The following is a 6,509-nucleotide window of genomic DNA, read 5'->3' as shown; positions in this document are numbered from 1 at the left end:
TTTTTGAAATTTTGATGACTCTCGATCATTTTATAATTCCAAGAAAGTACTAATATTATATTAAAGAGACGACGAAAATTGAACAGCATATCTATCCTCTAGACTCTACACTCGAAAAGTACTCAAGAGACAAGTGGGAATTACGATGATATATTTCTATTCTTACAAAATAAAGAAAAAACTAATTCTATTCTTGTCAATAAAAATTTTTAATTAGTAACTACGTACACATGGATTAAAGAAACTTGGTTTTAGATTGAGTATGAGATTGTTAGGTGAAACAATTCATTGAGTGATATCCTAGCAATAGTTGGTAAGAGCTTTTAATTTTATGAACGCTTTAATTAATTGAGTGAGACATATTAAAAGGGAAGTGATGAACAGATATTTTAATCAGATAGATACTATGAAAATATGTAGTTAAATGAAACTTAAAATCTGGGGGGAGTCGGGGAAGAACTTCACCAAACAAGCGAAATTAACCAAATTATTTGACTTGAATATTAATGGCATGTTCGTTAGTGATTATGATAATTGATTTTTTGATCGGAAAAAGTGAGTCGTATATGTAAGTGAAGAAGTCAAAAATGACGACTAAAATAGTAAAATAATGATTAAAATTTGATTTTTTTGGATGAAAAATTACTACCAAATGGGGGCTAAGTTAAATTTTGGGGAAATGAGTTGGGGTGGCAACCTATAAAACACATTTTGTTCAAATGGCCTTTGACTAAAATTATAAAAATAAAAGGAGTTTTAATTATTTTAAAGTGTCAAATGACTTCTTTACCCTTAACTTGTAAAACAAAAATGAAGAAGAGATTGGAATTTTTCTCTAAATTTAGAGGAATCGTCAATTGAACCTTGGATGGTAAGGAAATATTTTAACTCCACAACGATTATGCCAAGTCATGGTCCTTTTTTTGTGAGCAAAATATATATATTACATTTCAAAAAAAAAAATTCATTTTCACTTCAAAAAAAATTAATTAAAATTAAAATTTAACAATAACCCACCGGTTGAACCATTGACCCGGTGATTTTTTTCGAGTCAATCATCGGGTTGGTTCTAATAACTATACATTCATGTTTTAACACACACAGTTTTCTCTTCCTTCAAATTCAAAAAATATTTCCCTTCAAAATCATTTTCTCCTTAAAATTTCAACTCTTCTTTTTAAGTTTAATGTCGTCTCTTCTTCGTAGTTGATCTCCGATGCACCGAAAGTTTTAACATTTTCCACAACTTAGCAACTAGTCGAAAACAATTATTGAGTCATTTATTCATTAGACACATATTATAACAAATGAAATTTTTTTAAATACATTTTATCGTCATATTTTTTAAAAAAATGGACAAAAAAATATTTTTTAAATTCATATCTTATTTAGAATCCAATAATTAGATTTTGATAAAAAGCAATGTAGTATATCGATATTGAACTCATTTTAAAACTTGTAATTAATAAAAACTATTCGACTCGAGAAAAAGTCGATTCTGATAAGTTAATACCAAAATATTGCAGTTTGAAGAAATCGTAAAATATAACTTATCAACTTAATAAAAATGTGGAATGGAAATGAGCTACCGACACTATTTCACTGATTTGCATAACGACATTGAAATCGTTCCTGAAACATAAAACGACTTCGATATCGTTTCAGTATCAAATACACTCTGCTTAACTGACTTGTATAACGACATTGAACTCATTCCTGATATACAAAAAACGATGTACATGTTATTTTGATATCAAACATACATTGCTTTACTGTTTAATAGGTTTAAGCGCACCCATGAAATAAGTAAACAACATTTATATCATTTCAATACAATTTTCGACGACAATGATATCGTTCTCATTCAAATCGTAACTATAACGTCATATATATCGTTTCAGAAGTGGTTACACTAGAACGTTATAATTATGATATTAAATGTAATTGAAATTTACATATTTTCGTGACTTTTTAATATTTTCAAGTTTACATATTGTACATATCTAGAATGTATACATTGTGCATATTCATGTAACGATATACACTTCGCTCCGGTGACACATAAAGTAGTTGATATCGCTCTACTATAAAATGTTCTTATTCTAATAACGACTTTGAAATTTTCCCTGATGCACAAAATAATAACTAGAACAACATATGTATCTTTTTTTTCAAATTTAACTGCCTGGAATCTTTACAGTTTAAATAATAAATAGAATGACATATGATGACCAAAAGATGGCATCAAGTGGATTGATAGCACTCGAATGACTCAGAAAGAGCGAATGGAGATACTATTTTTCTTTCTATGGAATGAGATTGAACTCACTTAATGACTTATTTTATCATCCGACGTACGATAAATATATGTTAGATGATCGTGGACGATCGAATCATCATTTTTATAATTATCGTTTTATATAAAGTAAAACGATTTATATATCGTTTTAGTTATGATTTAAGCTAAAACGATATCAATATCGTCAAACTTGTATTGAAACGATAATGATGTTGTTATGTATCAAAATCCCAAATAAAATAACAACATTCATATCGTTTTAGTACAAATTTGACCAGTATGAAATCGTTCCAATTCAAATCACATGTATAATGACATAGATATCGTTTTTTTCATATAAAACGACAATTATGTCGTTTTGGCTAAAAATAACGATTCGACTATCCACAACCACCCATCATGCCTTCAAATACGTAATATGATCGAAAGAGGTCATCAAGTGGGTTGATACCAGTCGAATGACTTAAAAAGAGCGAACGAAAATACTTTTTGTCGAAATAGTTCAAATGTGTTATACTATCGTGAGAACAAAAATATTTCTCATAGTTTATTTTGAAAAGATCGAACCCATTTGATTACCTATTTTGATCATCTACATATGTCAAATGTATGTTTGGTTGTCATGGACAATCGAATCGTTATACTTAACAAAAACGATAGAATTGTCGTTTTATTTTAAATAAAATGATATTTATGTAGTTTTAGTTATAATTTAAACTAAAACGATATCAACGTCGACTTGTACTGAAATGATAATGATGTCGTTATGAATCAAATTCAAAAATAAAGTAACGATATTCATATCGTTTTAGTACAAATTTGACGAGTTTGAAATCGTTCAAATTCAAATAATAACTATAACAGCATAGATATCATTTTTTCATATAAAACGTTAATTATATCGTTTTGGCTAAAAATAACGATTCGACCGTCCACAACCACTCAACACGTCTTTAACGTACCTAGGATGATCGAAAGAGGTCATCAAGTGGGTTGATGTCATTCAAATGGTTTAGAAAGAACGAACGGAAGTACTTATTTTTGTCGGAATAGTTCGAATGTTGTATACAATCGTAGGAACAGAAATATTCCCATGGTTTCTTTTGAGTGAGATCGAACGAACCCACTTAATTATCTATTTTGATTATCCTTATATGTCAGATATATGTCTGGTTGTTGTGAATGGTCGAATCGTTGTTTTTAGCAAAAACGATATAATTGTCGTTTTATTTAAACTGCAACGATATTTATGTAATTTTAGTTATGATTTAAACTAAAACGATATTAACGTTGTCAAACTTGTACTGAAATGATAATGATATCGTTATGAATCAAATTCAAAAATAAAGTAACGACATTCATATCATTTTAGTACAAATTTGACGAGTTTGAAATCGTTCCGATTCAAATAATAACTATAATGACATAGATATCATTTATTTTTATATAAAACGTTAATTATATCGTTTTGACTAAAAATAACGATTCGACCGTCCACAACCACTCAACACCTCTTTAACATACCTAGGACGATCGAAAGAAGTCATCAAGTGGGTTGATGTCATTCGAATGGTTTAGAAAGAACGAATGAAGATACTTCTTTCTGTCGAAATAGTTCGAATATTGTATACAATCGTGGGAACAGAAATATTCCCATAGTTTATTTTGAGTGAGATTGAAACGATAATTATATCATTATGTAGCAAACCACGAAACAACATAACGATGTCCATACTATTTTAGTACAAATTTGACGTGTTTGAAATCGTTTAAATTTGAATAATAACTACAACATAGATATATAATGATATCAATATTTCTACCACTCGAGAGCAAATGGTCCATTGGAAGCGAGCTCAACGGCTCCTTATGTCACGTGCGCTGTGTAAGTTTTTTATATAACGACATCCATATCATATTATTAGTCTATAATGATTTCAATGTCATTATGAAAATCAATAAAGTGACATATTTTCATAATGAAACAACGTCAATTTTGTTGTGTCTCAGGAACAATTTCAATATTTTATGTAAATTAGTGCAATTTTCGTATTGAAAACGACATCAATATCGTTTTATGTTTCAGGAATAATTTCAATGCCGTTATATGAATCTATGCATTTTTCATATTTGAAAGACATATGCATCCACTCTAACGATATAAAAGTTGTTTGTCTGATATGTGAAAAAATACAACAACATAAAAAAACTTTAATTTTGTTCTAATAGCATAAAAGCGAGAATAACACAATAATTACAAAATCTAATAAATCATTTTGTGCTTCCAATAAGTACAAAATAATAAAATTACAAGTCATGATAATAGCACAACTTTAAATTTTACTACCAACTGTTCGATATCTACAAGTGGAGCAAACATGACTAGTTTTCTTATAGTTGGAGCCTTAGACATTATAGGGACAAACACTGACATCTTCATTTGTTGTAGCATTGTATCGACCTTCAACATCTCTCTAACGTTATACAAGCTTACACAAAAAATTATTTTTTAAACAAGAATGACCAACGTTTTTCCTTTGCCATTCATTGCATTTTTCATTTTCAAGCGCTTTCAACTAACTGCTCATATTCAACTAGATAACAAATTGAATCCATAACATATCCATGATGGCCATAACTGCAATTAAACTTCGTATATTATTGATAACGAGATGCATGTTGTTATGGTTTGTAAAAAACGATATGTAAGTCGTTCTGGACGGAAAAAATGAAATATATGTTTCATAGTAGAACAACAAATGCAATAGCCAAACATGTGTTTACCATCATATTTACTTAAAAAATAAGAGCTAATGAGAAAATGGGAAATCAACTTATATCAAAGCTATAATTTGATGATAAAAAAATAAAAAATAAAGCCATTACTAAAAAATGAACACTATAAACACGAATCACAACATGTGATTCAGAAAAATTAAAAAAGAAAGTAGTCAAAATATTAAAATTTAACATTACATTCTCTTCTTCTTTAAATACTCATCAAGAATACTATAAGTTTTGATTACTTAATTCAACCAAGTGAGTATTTAAGAGAATGATAATATTATGTTTTGGGATTTCACGAAGAAAAAGATAATGATAAAAAAGAAGAAGAATAGCAGAGAATGACCGATCAAATGTGGAAGAAAGGAAGCCAAAATTGAATCAGGGCTAAATGAAAATTAAAAGGAGAATTGGGGCATTATGTCTTTTACATACAAGGATATTTTAATAATTTAGAAATTGTATTTTCCTTTTCTTTGTATCCTAAAGTTATCTAAATAAAAAAGATAATTCATAGTCATTTTAAACAAAACTTTTGTTCGACTGGGCCTTTTAAATGAATATCCTTAAATTTTCGAATATATTTTTAACCTACAAAATTTGATTAAAATCGCTGCTACGAAATGCGACTATAAACCATGACGCTTTTGACCAATGACCATTTCCTCATCACGCGCGTTGTACGTAATGTCTTATACACGCGCGACGGAAAATAAAATCCTTTTCATAAGCATCATTGAAACATACTCACATCACAGAGCTGACTCCGAGGTCTGCCACTGTAGAGAGAAAGAGAGAGACACGTATACACACACATAGAGAGAGAGGAGTAATCATGAAGGACGATGTTATAAGCTCTTCAGGGGACCCGTTATTGCCGCCAAGATCTTCTTCTCCACCTCCTAGCCTCACTCCCGCTGCCAGGTAAATCAATTACCTAATTGGCATGCAGTGTTATGTTTTATTGGGTTTTTGCGTGTTCTATGAATGCCTAATTGTACGGCTTACATGGAATTGGAAATTTAGGACCTTTTTTTATATGTTTTATGTTAAAATTGACTTTTTTTTGTGGGGTGGTTGTAAATTATTCTGGAAGTATGTAATTATTTTGAGTCCTTTAGATTACGAAATATAGTAGTGTTGAATGAAGCAAAGATCTGGAAATTGATGTAAAATGCCTATCTTTTGCTTTACAGTAATTTGAATTTTATGTTCGGGGTTTTCATCTGACAGTAGTGAGTACGAATGGAAGAATTAAAATTTGTCCATAGCTCACGCTTACATTACAATTATGGTTTTTGCTCCATTAGGCAAAAAAAAGTGCCAAGAGTACCAGGGAAAAATTCAATATCTCCCTATGGAAAGAAATTTACGTTTTTATTGTTCGTGTCTTTGCCCTCGTCATTGTTGAAAAAAAATCTAGAAC

The sequence above is a fragment of the Olea europaea genome, chromosome 21 (assembly GCF_002742605.1).
Source record: "Olea europaea var. sylvestris chromosome 21, O_europaea_v1, whole genome shotgun sequence".
In the NCBI taxonomy this organism is placed as follows: domain Eukaryota; kingdom Viridiplantae; phylum Streptophyta; class Magnoliopsida; order Lamiales; family Oleaceae; genus Olea; species Olea europaea.
Note: the sequence above shows the minus strand (reverse complement) of the source record.